The sequence below is a fragment of the Alligator mississippiensis genome, chromosome 4 (assembly GCF_030867095.1).
Source record: "Alligator mississippiensis isolate rAllMis1 chromosome 4, rAllMis1, whole genome shotgun sequence".
NCBI classification, from domain to species: domain Eukaryota; kingdom Metazoa; phylum Chordata; order Crocodylia; family Alligatoridae; genus Alligator; species Alligator mississippiensis.
Window position 1 is genome coordinate 182229369 of NC_081827.1, and position 24496 is coordinate 182253864.

The 24496-nt window shown below is 46.1% G+C and overlaps 2 long non-coding RNA genes across 3 annotated transcripts in view; both read left to right on the forward strand.

The window, feature by feature from the left end:
* Positions 1 to 7496, forward strand: part of LOC132250364 (uncharacterized) — a 78199-nt gene extending 70703 nt beyond the window's left edge. The window contains exons 2-3 of the long non-coding RNA XR_009462042.1: positions 3836 to 3969; positions 6407 to 7496. This is a non-coding gene — a long non-coding RNA (uncharacterized LOC132250364). The remainder of the gene's footprint in view (positions 1 to 3835; positions 3970 to 6406) is intronic.
* A 2879-nt stretch (positions 7497 to 10375) lies between these two features.
* On the forward strand, positions 10376 to 24140 carry LOC109284252 (uncharacterized). 2 transcript variants are annotated; one of them, XR_009462043.1, is made up of 4 exons: positions 10376 to 10601; positions 19569 to 19747; positions 22231 to 22863; positions 23298 to 24140. It is a non-coding gene; the product is annotated as an uncharacterized LOC109284252 (long non-coding RNA). The 2 variants fall into 2 exon arrangements; XR_002091630.2 differs by having other exon boundaries at positions 22231 to 24140.
* Positions 24141 to 24496: the final 356 nt, after the last annotated feature.

Below are 24496 nucleotides of genomic sequence, written 5' to 3' on the forward strand. Positions count from 1 at the left end.
CCCAAGATGGTGACCAGGGGCAAGGCAACTGTCAAGGGACAGGGCTACCTATGCGGCCCTTGAAAGTTCACCAAACTTCGTTAAGCGGCCCTTCACCAGAAATAATTGTCCGCCTCTGCTTTAAACCATGTTAAATGGCAGTTGTACTCTTTAGATAGAAACAATAAGCTTGTATCACTTTTGCCTGGAAAAAAATGTTCTCTGTTTTGCCTTATCCATCCCCTTGCACTTTTTTTTTTTTCTCCTCAAGAGCTCAAAACTTTTTTCTATCAGTAGATGTGTGATGAGTAAAAGCATTGTCATATGTTACTACTGCAATGGAGTCTTTGCAGTTAGAAATCTAATAGTGTCCATAGCATGAATTGTCACAGCTAATGACCAACCCTTTTAGTTTATAGTATACTTTCTCTTGAATGTTACTTTTCCTACATGCTGTACATATATGTGCCCCCATTTGGTTTAATGCCTGCTGGGCACCTACTCCAAACAAAGCAAGAGTAAAACACTGTGTAGAGGAATATGCAATTTCTTCCTCCATGTACAATTAGAAATTACAGAAGAGCTCCCCTATGCCTTGCTCCAGTGCTTGCTGGCCTTTTCATGCCCCTACATAAGGACTTGTGCAGGAGACTTAACTAGCCCACTTATCCTATCTCCAGTCTGCCTCTGCTGTCCCTCCACATGGCCTAAGCAACATCCAGCCTTGTCTAATACAACAGCAGCCTCAGCCAGAAATTGAGGCCTGATGTGCTGCTGTAGTACAAACAAGCACTATTAACTATTACAGGATATCCCTGTGGCTGTAGGCTACTTATACAACCCTTTCTTGGGTATGGAAAAATGCATTTATAAACTTCAGACAACTATAAACTAAACAAGGGAATATACATTAGCAAACTAGGGAATATTACAGTCAGGAATTAATATTGTCTAGCACTTGAGCCTTAAAACTGTCAATTCTTGCTTGTCTGCAAGAGTCTTTTGGAGACCTGCAGCGGTGCATGTAGTGCGTGGTGAATTCTGTTCCCTGTCTCCTATGGAAAGCTATGGACACATCACATCCACTGCTAATGGCCTACAGCAATGATTTGTCACATCATAAGGAACTGTACAGCCTCCACACAGTTTTTATGTGAAATTAAACCAATGACCTAACTATATTAGAGCTCTACATCTTGTTGGGAATATAGGTGTGACAAAAGATGACTATAGCAGCTATTCCAACTTGAAATCTAATATATTTCTAGGACAAGAGGAGACAAATCCACCTGCCTTCTCACCATCTGAGAGGGGAATTGTTGGCTTTCTCTCAGGTTGCATCAACATCACTGCTGTAATCAAGGAAGGGCACTTGCAGTAGAAGAGTAGTTTACCAACTTCATGCAGTTTGTGAAATATTTGAGGCTCTCAGATATTTTTGTGATGTCTTTTCCTGCTCCTCCCTGTCCCCACACCATGTGAATGGCTTTGTGATTGTATCATGAGAGAGAAATAAGCAACATCATTCCCTGGTGTATCAATATAGTGAACTAGGTAAGGTGGTCTTTGAAGTGGACCATCTCAAAGCAAAGTCTGCTTTCAGATTGAAAGATTTAACCTGAACAGTGCTACACATTTGAGTACAATCACTTGCGAAACAGATTTTCAAAGATCTTGTTCAAACATGTCTTTACCTCCAAGCAATACTGAAATATTAGTCCTTGACAGTATAGCTAAATTTGAATTCTTGTGCATAATGAACCCTGGTTATACATATGTCCTAAGTTAAATGTCATGCTAAATAAATAAATAAATAAATAAATGGTATTCACAAGTAGACTGACAAACAGCATTTTCCTTACTAATGTATGCTGTATCCAGATTCTAGTGAGGGATATGAGCCAAAAAAGTATGGATTTAATGGGACAAAGTAGTAAATGGTCAAACAGTGTGGCCTTTTATTTTTCTGCACTGTATTGTGTTACAGTGTACTCTGTCAGTTGACATGCCCTGATTTCACCATTTAGAAGGACTGGCTCTTTTTCTAGGTGCACTGAAGAGCTGAAAGAGAAAGCTACCTCCCATATTATATCTATTCAGAACAATGAGACTCTAAATATAAGCCAGCAGAAGTGTGTGCACATACAGGGCATGTCTACATGAGATGCTTTACTGAGCAGTAGCAAAATTTACTGCATAGTAAGTGCACGCATCTACATGTGCACACACTTACTGCACAGTAAATGATACTACTCACGAGTAACTCTGCTACCTGCAAATGCAAATAGCAAATTTACTCACAAGTAGTAACTATGCAGTAACACACATATAGATGCTAACTGAGAGTAAATCTGCTCCCAGTCAGCCCTGCCATTAGGGAGCCAGCCTAGGCTAGCCCCAGGGCTTTGGGTCTGTGAGCCTCTCCTGCCGCAGGGCTGGACCACTTCTATGGCAGTCCCAGTCTCAGGACGTTAAAAGCCTGCAGGCATTTTGGGCCTTGGGATGCATGTGCAGGGTGCCTGAGGCCACTTTAGGCCCCTGTGTCCCCCTGGGCAGGCCACAGGCTAGCTGCACCAGCCTGCCCACACCTCAGCACTGATGCCTGACACTGAAGTGCCACGCAGCTGTCACGCCCACATCGTTCAGGCCTTAAGGCTGCTCCAGTCTCCTGCCAGGCCTGTCAGCACCAAGGCCCAACTGCAGGCAGCTCCCGGCCACCGGGCCCAGCTCCAGCTGCCTGCGGACCACCCCCAGCAGCCTGCCCAGAGCCTGCAGGTGCTGTGGGGCATTGCCTCACTACACGGCTGCAAGTCCTGTGCCATACCTCTGCACTGGGCACTGCAGGCAGCTGACCAGGCCCAGCAGCACAGGGACAGCCACGTGGAGGCTTGGAGAGCCTGCACAGGACCCCTGATGGCTTTATCGCCCACGCCAGTGCCCACCTCCCAGGGCCCCAACTGGTCACAGGAAGAGACTAGCAACTTTGTGGCACTGTGGGGCAAGGCAGAGGTGCAGAGCCAGGTCTCATGGGGTGGGTGCTTCAATGCCCATGTGTATGAGGGGCTGTCCGGCCAGATGCAGGAGCATGGGTGTCAGTGCTGTATAAAAGTCAAGGCCTTGTGGGCATAGTGGGTCACCATCACTGACCACAATCATCAGTCAGGAGTGCCCATAAATCCCTGCCCTTTATGAAGCAACTGACAGAGATCCTTGTGCCTCAGGACCCAGATTGCAGCAACAAAAATTAAAGACAACAAAAAGTCCTTCAGGTATATGGGGAGCAAAAACAAGGCACAGGGTAATATAGGACCACTACAGGACAGGCTAGGGCGATTGGTGACAGATAGGAGGGACAAGGCTGAACTCTTCAATGAGTATTTTGCCTCTATTTCTGTACTCGGATCAAGACAAATCTCCCAATTGCATTATAGATAGGCACAGGAGGGACACCAGCCCACCAACGATCAGCCCCAACCTAGTAAAGGGACACTTGGAGGGACTGAATGTGTTTAAGTCGGCAGTCCCAGATGATCTTCGTCCAAGGGTGCTGAAGGAATTGGCCAGTGTCATAGCAGAGCTGCTGGCATGGCTGTTCGAGCACTCATGGTGCTCAGGTCAGGTCCCAGAAGACTGGAAAAGGGCCAGTGTGGTCCCTATTTTCAAGAAGGGGAGGAAGGAAAATCTGGTTAATTATAGGCTGGTTAGTCTCACCTCTATCCTTGGGAAAACCTTTGAAAAAATTATCAAGGATCACATTTATGGGGGACCAGCAGGAAAAATAATACTGAAGGGGAACCAAAACAGGTTCACAGCAGCTAGATCCTGCCTGACTAACTTTGTTTCTTTTTATGACCAGGTCACAAAATGCTCAGATGCAGGAGTCGAGGTAGATGTCATCTACTTGGATTTTAAGAAGGCCTTTGATACGGTACCTCATCCTATTCTCATAAACATGCTGAGCGGCTGTAACATAGATGATTACACAGTCAGGTGGGTGGCAAATTGGCTTCAGGGTCGCACCCAGAGAGTGGTGGTGGATGGGTCAGTATTGACCTGGAAGGATGTGGGCAGTAGGGCCCTCCAAGGCTCAGTCCTTGGACCTGTGCTATTCAATGTCTTCATCACTGACTTGGATGAGATAATGGAGAGCACTCTGTCCGAATTCATGGATGACACAAAATTATGGTGTAAACATACTTGTGGGAAAGGATCCTGTCCAGGTCCACCTGGATTTGTTGGAAAAGTGGGCAGAAAAGAATAGGATGCAGTTCAACTAGACAAGTGCAAAGTGCTGCATTTAGCGAGAAGGAATCACCAACACACCTCTAGGCCAAGGGAGGACCTTCTCAGCAGCACAACAGCAGAAAGAGATCTCGGAGTCATAGTTGACTTCAAGATGAATATGAGCCATCAGTGTGATGAAGTCATTAGTAAAGCTAACCGCACTCTATCATGCATTAGCAGGTGCATCACGAAAAGGTCCAGGGAGGTGATACTTCCCCTCTTTGCAGCACTGGTCAAGCTGCAGTTGGAGTACTGCATCCAGTTCTGGGCACTGTACTTCAAGAAGGATGTGGATAACCTTGAGAGGGTCCAGAGGAGGGCGTCTCATATGGTTAGGGGCCTTCAGGTAAGGCCCTACGAGGAGAGACTGAGGGACCTGGATCTCTTCAGGTTCCGCAAGAGAAGGCTGAGAGGGGATCTTGTGGCCATTTACAAATTAATTGGGGGGGAGAAGGCAGCAAGAAATGGGATGTGCTCTGCTTACCAGGGCACCCCTTGGAATAACCAGGAATAATGGCCACAAACTGACAGAGAGAAGATTTAAGTTGGACATCAGGAAGAACTTCTTTATGGAAAGGGTTGCTACAATCTGGAATGGGCTTCAAAGGGAGGTGGTGCTCTCCCCTACCTTGGGGGTCTTTAAGAGGAGACTAGACAAGCACCTGGTTGGGGCCACATGACCCCAGTGCTCTTTCCTGCCCAGGGCAAGGGGTCGGACATGATGATCTATTGTGGCCCCTTCTGACCCTAACAATTATGAAACTAGGAAACAGCATGGGCAGCCTGCCCAAGCCCCTGCCCTGGCCTGGCACCCACGGTGACATGTCACTGGGGGAGGGCCCCTTGGGGTGCCAGCAGCCCATCCCACTGAGCTCCTTGCCTGCAGTCTCCACCAGCAACTTGGGGAGTATGAGCTAGTGCCTGCCTGACAGCTCTGCAGCCTCACCCCCAGCCATGAGGTGCAGCTAGCCATGTCACTGCTGCCAACTAGCAGCACCAGCTCCAACCCAGTGGAGTGGGGGCCTGCCCAGGTGCTCATACACCATGCCCGGCCATCCAAAGCATCTGCCTGGAGCTGCACACCATTGCCACCAGCTGGGACCAAGCAGAGCCTCCTAGCCACACCAGCCCTGGCTACATAGTAAGCCCCACACTGGGGGAAGGTCCCTCCCTGCCCCTGCCCTTGCCCCTGGCCCCTGCCACTTCCCCCCACCCCCCCCTCTGCCTAACCTGCCTGCATTCCCCTGGCCCCTGGGTTCCCCCCCACAACACACAGGAAGGCAGGAGATAGTACAAACCTTTACTGAGCAGCCTGTGCCCCTGCAGCTAGGTGGGCATGGGCCTCCCACATGCTGAGGAACATATAAATGCCAGTAGCAATGTCCTCCTCAGCTGCAGGAGGCAGGGACATGTAGTGCAGCCACAGGTAGCCCTCCAGGTGGTGGCAGAGGTTGCAGGGCAGCCTGGGCTTGCCCCCTGCACTGTCAAACTCAGGGTCCTGGTCCAGTTGTGCAGATGCATCCAGGGCATGATGGTGATCAGCAGCAGCATGGCATATTTGGTCAGGCACTCCTCAGTCCATGAAAACAACTCCTTGTGCAGCACCTGGGTCATGTACAGCAGGGGCACACTTGCAGTACAGCACCGGCATGGGTGGGACTGGCCCTGGGGTGCCTCCACAGAGAGGCCACCTGTGGAGATGGTGGGGGCACCTCACCCCAGTCATCTGGGAGCCCCACACCCCCTAAGACCAGATACTGTGGGCTTGATGGCAGCACAGGAGAGCAACTGGCTTGCAAGGGGAGGTGGGGGGCAGTGGGGTCTTCAGCTGCAGCAGCTAGTACTTCCAGGAGCCTGGCCTGTTTTGCTCTGCCCTATGAGTGGGGTGGGGGAGGCAGGCTGCCTGTGGCCAGCCCCCAGCAGCCTACCTGCCCCTAAGGGGCAAGCAAGGATGGGAGGTTCGGCTGGCAGCTGCCTGGGCCTAGGCCTAGGCCTGTCCACCTGACTCACCATAGTCCCTGGGCACCTGTGCACACCCAACCCACAATCTGAGGCCAGGCAGCACACGGCCCCTGGTACAGAGCATCTTATCTCAGAAATGTTGCAAACTCTCACAAACAGTTTCTTTCTCATGGCTCTGCAGGCCCTGTAGCTGCACACAGGAGAGAAGCTGCAGTTGAGAGCTGGGAAGTGGGCTCCGGGTCACCGCTGCCTATAGCCAGGGCCCAGAGGATGCACCCCCTCCGTAGAAGGAGGACCCAGGACCACACCATCCTCAGGGACTGCTGGTGACAGTGTCAGAGGACCGTCTGGTAGATGCATGGACCTGGCGGGGGGGAGGATGTGGTCCACCAGGACAGGTGGTGGGTGGAGGATGTGGCCCACAAGGTCACACAGCACTGGCACAAAGAGGCATGGGCCCAGTATGAGGAGGCACAGGATGGGGTAGACTGGGAATTATGGGCACAGCTCCTGGCCCTGCAGCACGAGTAGGTGAAGGCCCTGCAAGAGCAGACTGCAGTCTGGCCAGGACAGTGCAGGCCATAGATGATGACCAGTGGGTGCTGGACACCATCCTGGCCCTGGCAGTTACCTTCACGGCCTGGCCCCTGACCCTCATCCCACCTGCCTCTGGCAGCCACCTGCCACCCAGCAGCAGGCTTCCCCATGGGCCTGGATAAGGTCCAGCACTTCCTCCACCAGCCAGGAGCCCCTGCCCTGGACCTTTCCCCAGGTTCCCTGCCACCCAGTCCCTCATCTGGGCCCAGGCTCACCATTCACCCTGTCTTCACATGGGCATGGAGCTGGAACTGCCTGCAGTGGGGCCAGGACCACATGCCAGCCCTGCTGGCCCTAGATACTTGCTACTGGAGATGGAGCTGCCTGTCCCCAGGGACCACTGGCCAATGTCACTCCTGGGCAAGCCCCTCACCTGCCAGGCTCACCACAGCATGCACACCCATAGGGGAACAGCCAGAGGCCAGGATGCTGGCTGTCTGTCCCCAGGCTCTGCCCCCTAGGCATCCCCACCCAACAGCTCCACATCCTGAGACAGCACACAAACCACATTGTAAATAGTTTGCACAGAGAAGAGGGTGTTTTATGTTGGTTGGTGAGGTGGGTGGTGGTGGGGCTCTGTTGTTGACCAGGAGGGGGAGTCTCTTTGTTGGGAAGGAAGGGAGGGGGGCAGTCTGCTTGATGTGAAGAGAATAAAAAAACTCTTGTTCTTCTGAGATGTGTTTGCAGTGAGCATGGTGTTAGGGGTGCATGCAGGGAGTATGGGGGGGTCTGTGGGAGGCTCCTCAGGTGGGCTACAGTGGGGAGTGCAGGGGGAGGTGGTCAGCCAGTGCCTCGCATGCAATGCCCTGGTCCTGGGGCCTCACTGGGGGGGCGGGGGGGGGCGGGGGGGGAGGCCCACCACTGTCGCTACCACTGTATCTGGTGCTCCTGCTGCCAAGAATCTTCCACCTGCCATGCCTCCTCCACCCAGGCCTTGGGGAAGAGCTCCCCCTGGGCCTCACAGATGTTACGCAGCACAAAGGCTGTGATGATGACCCAGGGGAAGTTGTCATTGGCCGACTCAAAGCAGGCAGTGAGGGTGCACCAGCATCCTTGAGATGGCCAAAGGCACACTCCACCAGGGTGTGGGTCTGGCCCAGGTACCAATTAAAGTGGGTCTGGTGGGGGTCCAGTTGGTCCAGGGCTGGCAGGACAGAGTTGTGAAACATGTGGGTGTCATGGGCACACCCAGCCAGCATTCACAGCTGTAGTAGGGGCGGTTCCTGTGGGGTGAGCAGGTGATGAGGATGTGGGTCCCATTCAGGGCCCTGATGCATTGGGGAAATCCCAGGGCATGGAACCAGGAATGTGGCTGGAGCTGCCCTAGGAGGTCCGAAAAGATGATTTGGGTCATCCAAAACACCTTCAGCCACTGCTTGTCATCCCAGGTGCACTGTATGACATACAGCCACCAGTCCTGGCTGGTCCACCAGGCCCAGAGGCAGCGGCACTAGAGACCCAGGAGGGTGAGGGTATTCCCAGTGGTGGTGTCCAGCAGCCCACTGTCAGCATTTCTCCTGGGGTCTAGCCAGCAGGATGGGGTCCAGGCCGTAGCTGTGCTGCGGCGGCAACCCTGGGATGGCATGTTGTGCCTGGCCACCCAGTCTCTGTGTGTGGGGGAGCCAGGAGGGCCCAGATGGCCATAGGCCAGCCAGCAGTTGGCATGGTGGGCCAGCAAGGCCAGTGCAGTGGCCAGCAGAAGTCTGGGGCAATAGTCATTGCTGCTAGGGGCAGGATCTGGAGCAGCCATAGCACAGGAAGGTAGAGGCGGTGAGGAGAAACCTGCCACATGCTGTTGCTGTTCTGTTTACGCTGCTCCTGGCCAGGGAAGTGGCTGGCCAGGGAACAGAGAGCAGGGCTGCCTTTTCAATATGGCTGCCAGCTGCTGGCAGCTGCAGCCAGAGCCTCGAGCTGCCCCGGTGGCAGCAGGAGCTTATTGCAGGAGCACAGGAAGCGGCACCAATTTGCTGCTATGAGCAGAAAATCTGCTGCCATGTCCCTGCACATGAAGATGCCTTCCTGGTAGCATTTACTCAAAGTAGTTTACTTGCAAGTAAATTGATCTTGGATCAAATGCATGCATAGACACGCCCACTGTGTATCAGGTAAAACAATTGTGTAAACTTATAACCAGAAATGATGAGTAGTGTCCATGTGTGTACTTTCCCAATGTTGACATAACTGAACTAGCCAGGTCAGGTGGTAGCAGAACAGCTATGGCAGCACAGACCTCAGTGAGGGCTGCAAGAATTCATTTAGCTACTCTAGTTAGACTGCTACTGGTATCTGCCCTAGTTAGTTTAATGATAGCTTGAGTACATCTATGCTCCACAGAGACTGAAGTGCAGATGTAGTTTCTAAGAACCTCAACTGTTGGCCTTTGGTGTACTTTTGTGACTTTTTTATGCATCTAATCTCTGTAGTCTTTCTGGCATTTGCAGTACAGCCCTCCTTCAATGAACTGTATTATATTGTCTGGATGTAGTTGAACTTCTTGACCGTCTTCTAGCTACAGTCTTTACATGCCAAGAGCTGCAGAACATACTACTTTTGGGAGGCACATGCCCTAAACATTTGGTGCATCAATGGGATCCTGGTTTTCCCTGACAAAAAAAAAAATCGCAAAAGCCCCAAATCTGTGATTAAAATGAAAGGCCACTATATATATATAGGTATCAGTTAAACCAAATGTTTTCTTGATATATTTACAATTTTAAAGCAATTTGGAACCCTACCAGTGCCTCAATCACTATAATAAAATACATTCTAAATACCTGTACATTTTGTATTTGATTTGGGGGTTTTTATCTTGGAAAATCAGAGCTCCCCCTGCCCCCTTAGCTCACAGAATGCAGGTCTCAAGCCACAGCCCCCCAAGCCCTGTTGGTGCCCCTCACTCCCCACCCACAGCCTCCTGGACCTGCCAGTGCCCCTCACTGCCCCCCCCCCCCACAGCTCCCTGGCCCTGCTGGTGTCCCCCCCCACCCCCAAGCCTTACCAGAAGGGGCCCCCAGCTTCCATAGCTACAGGGCCAGGGACCAGGGTGCACAGCCCCCTGCCCCTTGCAGCAGTGCCCAGGCCTCAACTGGCACCTGCAGGAGGCAGCAGCTCCTGCAGTGGAGCAAAGCACAGAGCCCGGCTGCTGCTGCCTGCTTCCTGGTATCAAGAAAGTATCACACTCACATTTGATTTTGTTTTACATTAAGAAAAATGAGCAACCAAAAGTAACAAATCACTGCTGGGTCACCTGCCTACCCACTGTGGTTAGGCACTTTACCATGAATAGTGTGAAACAAGTTCTCCCTTAAGAAGGGATCTGCTAGATGACAGGGCAGTCAGAATATACTTTACTGAAGCATGGGCATCAGTAAGGATGGATAACTAGAGAAGGTTCCACAGGAAAATGGAAGACTTATAAGAGGAGACGGAAAATGCTGCAACAGAGGAAACTAATATGGTGATAGGGCTGAGAAACTCGCCTGCAAGTGAGAGAAGGAAGAGGAAATAGAGGGTGGGGGCAGTTCTAGATTGGCTGCTTGGATCATGTGATAGAAGTGGGGGTGGGAGGAAGAGAGACACCCCCCCTCTCCTTCCCGGAAAGGAGGAAGGAAACTGAGTTGATGAAAGAGGCTTGAGTAAAAGAAAAGTTGTTCCAAGTTATTGAAAGAGTAGATACTGGAAGAGAAGTAATTTTGCAAGATGTGGCAATGGTAGGAGAATACAAAGATCATAAAGGAGTACCTCACCATGAAAGCCAAATTTAACAAGCAGTCATTTTGGTGAGTAAGAGTGTCACTGCAGTGTGCAATATTTTTTGTGTTGATGTTCTCACTGGGTCTTCATTTTTCCACCCTCTTCTCATTTCGCTACTGGTTGTGGTTTCACCTGCCTTTGGCAGAGCCTTACTGTTGAAGTTTTTTGTTGCTGCCTCATTTATTTAATTGATTTTGGGATTCTTTGGGAGTCTTTTAATTTGAGGGAAAAATGATATTTTAGAGGATGAATAAAGAAACTCACCATTAAAACTGCAATCAGTTACAATGATTTGCCAGATGCAGCCTGAACTCACAAATACTTTTGGCTCACCAGAAAGTGCATGTTTTGGTGAATGAGCTGTTCAGCTAAGTCTTCCCACAGCCATACCTGGGACACAGTTTCCATGGTGTGTATCCCTGTAAAGGGGGAAAGGAGCTATTAGCTACCTCTAGGATTCAGTGGACAAAATGTTGAGTGCCTTAGTCTTTGACTCTGCTTGCTCCTCTAAATACCCATATTCCCCAGTACTTCCTGTGAGCCATGAAACAGGTAAGAGCTAATTGCATTAGCCAATACAGCTGACTTTGAATTTTGGTCATTTGAGACTTGAAACAAGAAACTTACTTGCTTCCTTAGATTTCACATGAACTTCATGGCTCCTTTGTGCAGAGTCAAGTCTGACACTAGTCCAGAATTCTTAAGAAGCCCAGGGGCTTTCCATGCTGGTTAAATCAGTTTTACATTGGGGAATATGGGTTTTGAGTTTTTGTTAGTCTTTGTTTTTTCCCTGTGGGCATATGGTTCAGAGAGAGACCAGTGTGGCAAAAAAATGCTGTCCTCTGTGGTTATTGCCCTATAATTGTATGGGTTGGAACTTTCATCAGCCATTCTGCTGGTTTCCTCTGTCTTGCCCATTTTATAAATGGTAATTTATAGGGCACACTTGTAAATACTATATAACTACTCGATAATTACAGGCTGAAGTAAATTATTGTGCAATTGCACTTAGTAGATCCAAAAGTAATTACCACGTGACTTTCACCATGGTTAAGAAGACAGAAGTATTCATATGTAATGATATGGTACTTACCATGTAATTACCCAACCGCTACATGGTAATTACTATGTAATTAAATGGTCAATGGACACCATCTAAACAAAGAGGACTTATGTGACATTTGTGTCCTGAGGCTTAAAATATAACAAGAAAAATTATAATTACAAAATGTTGACTAAAATCTCATAGATGGCTAGAGCAGGGCATGGTTGAAGTAAAGGTAGAGCATCAGCCAACAGGAAATGTGAAGAAAGTTCTGCGATTGCTTGATGCCAATTTTCAGAATGGGATGCCTAATATGTGGCTTAATGGGTGTAAAAATGGACAGAGATTCAGGGTTTACTTTTTTGTCTCTGTCCCTCAGTCTCCTCATCTGTAAAATGGGAATAATGATACTGACCTCTTTGGTAAACCCCTCTGAGTTATGTTGATGACAAGAACTATATAAGAGCTAGATACAGTATAAGGAAATAGAGGAATAAATTCCTAGTTCTGCAAAGATGATACATTTAATGCATATAAATAGTCCTACTGAAATCTGAGAGACAACTCATGCATATGAAGTCATTGCAGAGTCTACACCCAGAGGCCAAATGCTGGAAACATCCTAGATCTTGCAAAGCTACTAAATGGGCTTTATTGTGCAGGTACATTAAGAGGGATTGGGTCTTTCTCACTTTAAGGTAGCCTTGCTGTTACTGCAGAACATAGACACAGATCTTGTCCAGAATATCCTAGCATATCTTATTGGTCTTATTCATACACTCCTTTCAGTTGCTAAAGAGGAATGCTGTGGAGCAGAAGTCTGTGGCTTTCTGGGGGTTTAGCATGGCCTTCCCCTTCCCTATTTAGTACAATTAAGCTGGTCACTGGGTGTCCTGGGCCTTTGAAGAGGTATACAGCATTGAACTAGAAGATACAATAAGCCCTCTCTATTTCTAGTTGAATTCTTCTTATCAGTATGACACAGATCCTCTTTGTGTAAGACATCACACAAACTTCAACCACTTCTTTCAAAAACTGCAAGCAGACTATGTAAAACATACCCTGCAGTCCTGTGTGCACTGCTGTATTTCTGTTGACTCTTTTTTCTCTTCTAAATGCCTTGATTTGTCCACAGCTGACTGTAGTTTAAATTAATTAGCACCTTGACATTTACAGAATAAGTGAGGCAGCTTTGCTGTTTGCAAAAGAACAGGAGGTACATCTGTCTATATAGGATCCACTTTAAGAGGGAGACCATCATTTTTGTGGGTTTCATGGCAATCAGTTGTAGGAGGAAATGATATAATGCCAGTAGATCTTCCAAAATATAAGTATCTATTCCCACCTAACACCCCCTGGCCCCCCGCAACACACAACCCCCCCCCCCACACACACACACACACTGCCTACAAACTATTAGGAGCTGCAAGGGTTAAATCTATCAACATAGTCAGACAATTGAATTCTATGAACCTACCAGTAATAGAAAAATTGAAATGGATCATGAAAAATTAATTTTAAAAAAGGACTACAGAGTTCAAACAAATTGTATTCCATTAGCTTAGACCGACCTTTACATACTTATAAAAATTTCATTAAAACCAGACTTAATTTACTCTGTTTGGCTTTATTTAACAAGGATGAAAAGAAAATGATTGTTCCTCACTGTTGGCTGTGTATTTCTCCACATTCAGCACACCCATTGAAATGGCTTTTTTGTGAGTGTGATTAGGTCTTAGCAGCTACGCAGACAGAATAAAGTTTGAACAATTAGAATTGTCAAGGCAATATACTTTGTGTTTTTCCTCCAAACCCTCCCTGTTAGGCCACAATGAGGTCAAGCAATTGTGCTCATATTTTTAACAAGGGTGTATCTTGAAGTGTGATACACTGCAAAGGCATTTAGGTATCTCAGAGGTACTTGCCCCATTTAGTCAAGGAGGAAAAAACCTGAAGCCCACCATTCTTTAATTTTAGCCTCCTTTATTGAACACCCATCAGCAAAGTGTGATGCATTATAGATGGATAATTTATAGCAACTGGATTACTGTGGGAATAGCACCATTTAAAGAATAAATAAAATGCAAGAAAGCAAGCAATAGAACTTGACAGGTGAATACAGTAAAGTGTCTGTCTTATTGCAGATAACAGCTATGCTTCCTGACTTAAATACAGAGTCTACCATAAAATGGTAATTTTCTCTGGTTTGCTTCTGCTGCGTAATTTCTGGTGACTTATTTTGAGTTCCTGGCTCTAAAAGGGGGTGCTAATTGAAGGGGAAGGGTTGCAATTAAAATTATTCTTGTCATGCTAAAAATATAAGAGCCTCTGGTTCATTAGCATTATATAACTTGCTATTACAAGACATGTCTTAGAACATTCCGGGGTCTAAGACAGTTCTCCAGTTTGGTGTTTAATGATCTGTTCTAACCAAATGAGATGGGTAAAGAGGGAAGCCATCCACTCTTAAAACACCTCTTTTGAGAGGGGACAGTGGGAGGCCAAGTATCTCTATAGCTCAAAAGCTGGTTAGGAGATGAAAGGCAAATAATAAATTTTCATCCTGGCAAAAGATAAGGAAGGGACCTCAATATTTCATAACAAAAAGGTAGGTACAGTCCTCCCTGGCCCTGAATATTCTAAATAAGGAACTTTAGTGAGACCTAAATGAGCTAGATCATTTGTGCCCAAACTGTTCTGGCTGCATGCTGGATAAATGGTTCAGTGTCGGTACCAGGGTTTCCAACTATTACTAAATGCACAGACACTTTGTAAATAACCAGGCTAAAATTGCCTGTCCTTAAATTTCATTAAAATGTGCTGTCTGTAAAAACATGAAGCAAAAACACCTCCATAAAATCAGCTCCATAAAAACATGGAGCTGATTGAAGCTCTGTGGTTGCAAAAGAAGCTGAAAGCAATGTTGAAGCACAGAGCTCAACAGTACCACCTAGTGTCCAAGCAGGAGTGCAGCACCCTAAAGGGAACCCTTTTCAGGGCTCTCTGGCTCCTTCCCCAACCCCCAGCCATGTGCTGCTGCTGCTGCTCCTGGGGCACCTCCTGTCTGTCTGTAACACTGCGGAGTGACAGGTAGGCAGACAGTAGTCCTTCCTTGAGGGTCTGTGCCAAGACCCAAGGCAAGGGTGGAGCTGGCAGGGTGTAAGACTGGAAGGTGGGCTGGGGGGCAGCATGCTATGGGGTGCATTCAGGGGTACCAAGATTTGGGAGTGAGTAGGAGACCTTTGGGATGGGTGCAGCATGGTATAAAACCATTGCTACAATCGAGCAGGGTTGCCAACTAAGACAATTTTTAAATTTTACAATATGTAAAGTGTCAGTAAAAAAGTTTGGTTGTTAATAAGAAGTCTGCAGATCATGAGTTTAAAAAAATTGTCTTGGCAACCCTGAGCAGTCCACAGGCTAGATTCACTGCACGAGTTTGGTCCATTGGCCATGATGTATGCATGCCAGATTGGACCTGCCACCCCAGTCCTGGCCACAGCCTCACATGCCAGCCCAGTATGGCACACTGTGGCATGTCATCTTGCAGTGGGGCCTGGAAATTTGAAAGTGGAGTAGCAGTGGCATGGATAATTGCCCCTGCTGCCCTGTAGGCTAGATATCATGACTCTGTGTGCTGGATCACACCTGCTGACCAGAAGTTGAGCATTACTGAGCTAGATGGATGGACACGCCTCACAGTAAATGAGATTCAAGGACTCCTGCATATTAGTGCACATCACAGGGAAACATTCAAACTGCTTTTACACCTTGCAGGGTTCAAAGTTAATTATATGAAATGGAGAGGGGTCTGGGCATCGTCATAATATACGGCTTCACGTGATGCCAAAGTCAGAAAAGCAAGTTGGGTAAGGTGCATAAGGAATGGCAACTGGTCCAAAGTAATGATGCAGCTGTACCTGGCCACTGTGTACACGGTTTATACCACCTCAAAATAATATTAAGAGCTGGAAAGGGTGCAGTGAGTATAGACCAATGAGATCAAGGGCATGGAAAACCGCATGAAGAAATGTCTTTATCTAAAAAATGAAAAAGGGCATACATCTATATATAATAACTAGCAAATTGCCCATTAAGAATGATGGGGGCAGGGGGGGACAGGGATGGAGCCCTGTGTCTGCCCCCACCACTGTGGGTCCAGTTGTGACCTGAAGTCAGGTTGTGCCCCTGCTCTCCTGGAGTGGAGGATATGCGCTAATCCTTGTGGAAGTCAAGTGAGCCCAGATGTGTTTTTTCCTGCATTCTCTTAGTTATTAAGCTGCTTATTTGTGAGAACATTTCAAAGCAATTTACATAGGCATATTTTGTTTCATTATTTCAGGATTTTGTGACTCTTATAATATCTTTGGGAAGTCTATAAACATCAGAAAAGCAAAGAAATGTGTTATAAATGTTGCATTAAGAACTACATTCTGGCCCCATTGCAGTACTTATTTTTAAATAAGTTTTGTTTGTGTGTCATTGACTTCACTGGGATCAGGATTTGGCATTAAGTCAATGGAGAAAAAGTATTTGCTCAGGCCCCACTCTCCTCCTGAAGACAGATATACTACAGAGCTGAAGAACGACACTATCAAGAGCAGGGGCAGCTATGAGGAATGTTAATTGTAAATGAAATTTGGGGAATCTCTTACAATTCCAGGTCTTCAACTTCCATATAAAAATTCTTGATGCTTCTTGACTTCCCTGCGAGTGTTTCAAAGCTGCTCACTTCTACCTTTCCACAATCTTGCTACTTTCTTTCAGGATTCTTTCTCAAAGATGAAAGCTAATACATATGGATAAACAGTCCAATAGCTTGAATTCTTGGGAACTGACTGGGTCCATCATGCTCTGACCTTCTGAAATATTGTTGATTTAATAGCTCCCCTGTAAAACCTCTACAGGGTTTGCCATTTGCTTGTAAGTCCTGTTAGCCTTTCTCTGCATAGCCAAGTGTGCCTGGTATAAATACAATCCCATCTGTAGAAATACAGTGATTCTAAGTCAGAAGCTTCTGCAAATGTTGTAGCAGTGGTAAGTGAGTAACTCTGTATCTGCTTCTACCACAGCATCTGCACACACTTCCTCCCATGGCACTGCTCAGTGCAGCAGGGATTCTGCTGAACCCAGCTTCCTTTCAAAATTCAGATCTTTCTTGCTGCAAGGAATTTCCCATCTGTCTTTTGTGACAGGACTCAGGGCAGCCTGGCCAACATAAAAGAATGGGGCTGGAGATGAACCAGAAGGCTGTCAATCCTTCACCTTCTCTAGCTGCGCTTCCTCCTGTTTTGTTACATCAGCTTGCTGCACTGGGGCATTTGTATTTTGTCACTCCTGCCACCAGGGCCCTTGGCACTTTCACCTAGGAAAGACCAGTGAGGTGGTATCAAACCCATGATGGATGAGAGTAGGGGAATGACCAGTTGCAGACCTTAAAGAAGGTGTTCTGTGTATGCAGTGCACATTTGCTTTCAGGAATAGACTAGGGCACTTGGTTATGATGCACAAGACCTAGTTCCCAAGTGGACTGCCTTTCTCGATTTACCTCACTCATCTCCAGTGACTTGATCATGCAGTTGGTTCTGCAGGCTTATAGTGGAAGAATTGGTCCTCTGTGATCACTGAGGCTCAGAGCAAAGCAGGAGTCAAAATGGGATTGCAGTTGAAAATGGCTGGGGAAAAATATCCAGCACTATGACAGTAAAAACTGAAAGCACTGCAGAGGGAATACTAGCCTACAGGCTTCCAAGTGCAGTCTGATTTCTGCCAATGGGGAGACCTATTGTTGCCACTACTGCATGGATTCTTACCTTACAAAATGACTGGTGCAGCCCACTGTTGTTGGGTGCAGTGGGCAGGACAGACTATTCCAATGTGGCAATTCCTACTTGCCTCTACCAATCAGCTTCTTTCCTGCTACTTCTGAGGCTGCTCATAAAAAGCTGCACTGAAAACTGCCCATGAAAAAGCTGTAGTGGGTACAAAGGATGGCTCATTCAAGATTTTAGGAACATAGGACCAGAAGGGATCTGCTGAGGCATTGAGTTCAGCACTGTGATCGTGGGCCATCATTTACCAGATTACCTCCAATATTTCCCCTTCAAACCATCGCATGTAACTGAGACACAGTACCTGAAACACCAAGAATACCCTATAATATGCCATAAGTAAAAGTAGAAGAGAGGAGAGGAGGGCACTGCCAATATCCTGCCACTGCAGTGACAGGGCAGTCGTCGATTAACACATGCTTAAGAAGGTTGTAGGAAAAGGGCCATGCTCTCCACTATAGAGGAAGGTAAAAAGCCCTGCAGTTGATGCCAATCTGATCTGTGGAGAAAATGCTAAACGGCGTTATGAAGGAAACTGGTCTGACTCTTAGCAAAAGAGAGAGAGACTCCGGCCAGTGACTCCAAAGTACTGACAGGAGCATTAGTACACACCAGTCAAAAACCTGCGGCCTTAGCTCTGACGAATATCCAATACTTCAGAGAGTAAGCCTCCCTTCTCCTTTGTCCCTGTAAAGCTAGTAACGTTCATGGGAGGAGGGAGAGGGGGAATCCTTCTTGGCCCCTGCAGATAATCAATAGAAATCCTGAAAAATAAGATTACCAGAGACCTACCATACTACAAGAAAGTTACCTCCTTCCCCCACCATAGGGTTTTTTAATACATGATTTCACATATTACACCCACCTTTTGTTGAGCCAGAACTCCCTCTCCCATCATGCTGTCCATCTGATAAACGTACTGAGTTCAATCTTAAAGTGATTCGGGTGATTTGCCCACAGTCCATGATTTGGAAAACCCTCCATAGCCTCTGGTGAAAGGTGGCAGTTGCTCTTTAATCCCCTTCACAACTTCCTTAGCCACAGTAAGTTTAGATGCAGCTTCTGGGTTTGAAGGCCCACAGCAGGTGACGGATCCTGAAGGGATGACAGCAAGCAAGAGTGTGTCAGTTTCTCTCGAAATCTGAACTACAAAGGGTTTCTTGAACTTGCATCCTGAAAGTGCTCCTGTTCAAAGTCAGTCCCTTCCTTGTGGACCTGTGTAACAGATGATGACTGTCTGTCATTCTGGTTGCGTCTCACATTGTTCATTGTGTTCTGCATAGAGTTATAACCAGCTAAGCTTTATCCATCCTTCCTTCCAAGACATTGTGCTGCTCATTCCAAGACTGGTTGCACTGAAGACCAAGAAGTGGGTGAAGCATGTTTGCCTGCAACACCCTTTTCCCATAGGGTGTGAGGAGGGAGCTTCAGTATTTCCAATAAATAATTCCATCCTTTTCCCTGAACAACTGGCTTGAGCAACACAGACCCATTATGGTCCTCATTTCTATGCAGTATAGAAGCAGAGGCAGTCCTCTGAACTGGTAGTGTTAACCTCCTACATGCCTTTTTTCAGTTCTAGAAAGGATCAAACTATAGAATTGAGAACCAGTAGGTCAGATGCCACTGGGCTGAGTGGTAGTCTTTCAGTTTGATGGATCATTTTCTAGGCCTTCTGCTGCAAAGCAAGGTGGAAAAAAAAATCTGTTGTCTGTCATGAGTGAACAAGTCAAAGGAGGCTAAAATGGTAAACCTATAACAAATTGGTTGACACGCCTATAAAATGCCTGAGTTCTCTTCTTTTGTAAGTTTTTATAAAGTTACTCCTGCTAATCCAAATTGATATGTGCATGAAATGACACTCTAATAAGGCAAAAGAATTAGTCTGATGTTAAATAGCCTGTTTGGAATAATGATTTATATTTAGAGGCTGCTTCTCCCTGGTTGTTAAATGTCTATTTAAATACATGAATTAACACATCTGCCAACAATGCTTAGAATAAGAATAAAACTTTATTCTACAGGAGAAGATAAAATACGCAGCATAAAACTAAGCTACTTATTGAAGGTTCTGGGACAGCTTCTCTTTATTCCCTGTCTTATTCTCTGCTCCCTAGGCAGCAGTGCCCATAGCAACACCGACTGGTACAAGGAAGACTGCAACAATACTGCAGGCATCTACCACGAGAGAGGCAATTGAATCAACAGTCTACGCTGGCTCAGCAGTGCAGTCTGTTGTCACTTCTCTCCAAACAGGGCTAAACAGTGCTACTGCCAAGCATCCAATCAGAATGAGGTGAGAGATCCTTTATCCATCAGGGTAGCTGAATGAAAACTACACCTTGCCTGGGTGAATGCAGATCTACAAACCTTTCGTTTTATTAGCAACTTTTCCTGTGTAATCAAATTCCCGTGGGCTGGGGTTGAATGAAGAAAAGCTCATGTTTTAATTTTTACTGTCAGGAGTAATGGTAAGTGTAGGAGGAGGAATATTAATTATACCCAGCAGGCATTCTTCAAACTTAGAAACAGCATAAGGAAGGAGCCCAAATGGTTTAAACAGCACAGGAACCATTTGCATAGGAGTCTCATGCTAGAAAACGTGTGGACTGTTTTACATTAAAAAGGAGAATCATTCACCCTCTTGTCCTCCCGTCCCCAGCTGTGACCAGGGGCACTATCCAGGATATGCATACAAAATCCTGCACTCCAGATTTCCCAAGACAATTAAAAAATGAAAGCCCTCAGATTTATTTAAACTATTCTAAATTTTCCTTGTTGCAAAACAATAAGGACTATATTCTGTTACTCCTGTTCCTGGCATATGCCTTTTACACCAGCCCAAAGCATACATAAAAGAGAACCATCTGATTTTACACTCCACCCTAGCTCTAATATAAGTGACAATGCGAGGCACAGGATGGGAGAGAATCAGGCCTCGACTGTCTGACACATTTGAGCCTGTTACCAGCATACTAAGGGGAGGATTATTTTAATTACACTTTCCTTTATTGTAGAACAGGGAGGTGGGGCTTCCCAACCCTTCAGACATGCTCTTAGAGAGCTGCAAACCTGCTGCTACCCATTTTAAGAAACTCTCTGAAGAAAAGCTTCTATCAGCCCTGTACCCTGTGCTTTGGATTAATTCTCTTCTTGCTGTCAGCAGCCTTTCTGGTGGGTCACAGATTATACCATCCATGCTTTTAAAAAAAAAAAAAAAAAAGAAGACCTATAAAGTTCTGATTATAAGTCATCTCTGCTTTTACACGTTCAATTTTAGGAAACACTGCTTTTTCCCTAAAATATTACAATAATCAACATTCAGTATTTCTGCAAGGGGTATGGTTGGCTGCAATTTTTATGGTTATTTCTGAGGGGGGAAAAAAGGTCAACAAATAATCAGGACAATGTGGTGTGTCAAGTTCTTCTTCCGAGTGACGTTGGAAAAATGATTATACCCCTGTGTAACTGTCTTCTCTTTCCAGTCTTGTCTATCCTGACTGTAAGCTGTTTGGAGCAGGGACTGTTTCTTACTATCTATTTGTAATGCACCTACCACAATGGATCTCTGATCTAAGTTGGGATCTCTAGATACCAAAATAACAATGATCATTGTAAAAATGCATTTTGTTTCATACAGACTTCATGATTGTGTTTGAAATACTAACAGGTAAACAAGAATACCCCCATCTTAATCTCAGATACTGAGAGTAAATAGACCCCCAAGTGGGTTCTTTTCACCATTCTGGTGCTGGCTGTATTTTTTTACTATAGGAGGCAATTTTGCATGTACTTCTACCAGATGTTGAGTAGTTAGTTTGCTTTTCCAGGTTGACATCTGGCTCCCATATTGAACTTTGAGTCTTACTGAATATCAATCTAAAAACATTATCCTGTATTAGCTAGGGTACATAGCAATCCTTCCCATGCCAAAGAATTAGACAGTGATTCCTCCTTCCACACTTAAGATTGATTTTAGTCTCATGGCCTGCTCTTGCACTGCTCTGAGAATAGCTTTTCTGCTACATTAACAGGAAATGAGGTTATCCCAGTGTTGCCAGATGCACTTGCCATTCTTTTGTCTCTAATCTATTTCTGTGGTAGTAATGCGGTGTTAGAGTGATACTGTAACCATAATGGGTCAGGAATTATGAGAGGGGCAAAAATTTCTTTGGGTGGTGTATTTTTTTTTTATTGGATCAATTGCATAGTTGGGATAGAGTTAGACAAGATTTTGAATGCCAGACATTCTTCTTCAGGTATGGAGTAAGAAGTAAGGAGTTAGGAGTAGTAAGCAGCAGATAGTAATAAAGAACAGGCAGCTGGAAATAAAAATGCCCATTCCATGATGATTTTTAAGCTTTGGAAATTTGTTAATGTCCCCAGTTGGGACAAAATGCCCCAAACCTTAAATTGTAATGGAACTGAAATCTTGCAGTGTGTCATTCTGGAAATGCAAACCCAAAAGGCACTGGGGTTCCAGACTGCAGGGTGGTCTTCATTGCTGGTTGGCCCGGACCCACAGTCTTGGCAACATGGAATCCCACTGACTGTATTCCTTTGGAAGATTATTGAAACAGATGTCTTAGTAAAACCCTGTAAGTATGGGGACCAATCATCATTTTCTGGAAAATCAAAGAATGTCAAAGAATTGCTAACTGTCTCTAGTAAAGAATGTAAAGTACTACTCTTGAGGGAGGGTGCAGCAGTCCTGCGTCATAAAGTTCTGCAGCTTGATTCCATATGAATAACCATTCTCTTTGTCCCATCTCTCTGCAGTGCTGGATTACAATCACTGCATATATTCAAAGTTATTGTACGTCTAAAGGCAAAAAGAAAGGAACAACTTACCAGTCAAAACCCTCCACTTTTGGGTCGTTGGAAAGGGCACTAAACACAGTACAGCATGAATAAAGGCACAGATTAAGAATCCATCTCCTAATGTGAGCAAGTCTGTAGAGAAAACTGCTTTTTTACAAGTGCCACTGTACGATATCTTCAAAGTAAAACTTATATTCACCTCATACCAGCTGGCAAAAAATATATATATTTTCCAAAAGAGAAACAAGTCATTTGTATGCTGACACAGGTGTTGGAGCTCAGACCCCTAAGAAGAAAAACCTTTGAAGCTAAGGTCAGAAATGGGAATCTTACAGCAGGTAACCAATGTGGTTGTAGTGTTGTTTGGATTTCACAAAATGCTGGAAACCTATTGTTTACTTGAAATCTACCTTTAAGTGGCTATTGATTCCCTCCACTCAAGGTTTCAAACATCACCCTAACAAAAGAATTCAATGTAGCAGTACAAAGAACTGCAGGTTGTAATTTGTTGTGAGGACTGCATCCCTCAATGAAAACTTCCTGCATGTCTATTGGAAGATTAGCCTATCGAATCCAATGCAGTTTTGAAAGGTAAGCATTTAAAACATGACTAATACCAATAGAATGTATTACTCACAGGCTGGAGAATAGAATAGAATAATGTATCTATTGTAAATGGAGCACCAACTGCAGCACATTCAGAAAAACATAATTTGGAATCTGACTGCTGGATTGTGAGCTTTCCAAATGTAAAGCTAATAGAAAAAAGGAACAGTCACTCTGGGGCGGTATGTGATTTTAGGTTACAGCGACTACCAGAGGGCTAGTTCAGAAAGGATAAATGGCTGATTTCCCACTGTTCTCCAATGCTAATCTTACAACCCTGGTTTACTACTGTGACCTTGCTATAACTCTCCTGTTTCACAGTGGCCATGAAGCTTTTATTTTATCTGTGTACTTAGATGGTGCTTGTCACCAGGGTATCTGAGTACTTCAAAGTCATTAATGGAATTTTATCCTCATAGCACCCCAGCGAGACAGGGAAATGTCCTCCTCACTTTACAGATGAAACAAAGAGAGGTAAGAAAGATTAAATAACTTGCCCACTGTCACATAGGTTATTTGTGTCTGAACCAGGACTCAGTCAGAGTCCCCTCCATTAAAACCCCTTTTCCCCTAGGCTCTGCTATAGTAGGCAACCATTGATCCTCCAGATTATGGTGTACGCATAGAAGGTCTAGTCAGGTGCCTGAAGAATCCATTTCTGGCTGACGAGTCTAATTTGAGAGCAATACACCTTGTTACTAGGGCCGTGCGAAGCTTCGGTCCCTGATTTGATTCAGCCCGATTCAGTGGCCGATTCGGTGGCTGGATCTCTGGATCCAGATCAAATCAGAGGACCCTTTAATCTCTCTGAATCGAATCGGAACCCCCCGAATCGATTCAGAGAGATTCAGAAAGATTCAGAGATTCGGACATAGAGACAGCTTTAAATGTTTTTTCTACATACTTCTAGGTAGCAGGCAGCTCGTGAATGCTGCGATGCTGGGGCCCATGGAGCATCCCACAGGAGTGCAGGAGGTCCCAAGCATGCTTGGCAGCAGACCCAGAAGTGGACCAGAAGCACCCCCTTGGCTCAGCAACTGGTGCCTTCTGGGTCTGGGGGAGGCAGCCGGGGTCCCCCCCACAGCCGATCACTGAGCCGGAGGGGGGACTCCCCCACGTGCTCCTAACAGACCCGGAAGTGGACCGGAAGTACTTCCAGTCCATTTCCAGGTTTGCCGCCAAGCACATGGAGACCCCCCACCCCCTCCACCCTGCACTCCTGTGGGATGCTCCATGCACCCCAGTATCGCAAAGATCACAAGCTGCACCTGGTACCTCAAGGTATGTAGAAAAAACATCTAAAGCTGTGTCTATAGCCAAATCTCTGATTCTCCAAATCAGCATTGAATCGTCAGATTCGGATTCAACCAAATCAAATCAGGGAGAGTGATCTGAATCAACAGTTCGAATCACTGTCCCTGATTTGGGCCAAATCTGAATCCGAATCGAATAGGGCCCACTTTGCACACCTATACTTGTATAGACACCCTGTGAAACTTGTAACAAGTGCTCTAGGGTGGGGGTGGGCGCTTTAATTAGAGTGGCTCTAATTAAAGTGCCCTTAGTGTCGCATGTGTTCAGCATCCCTGTGTTTCAAAATGGTGGCAGGGGCTCTTTA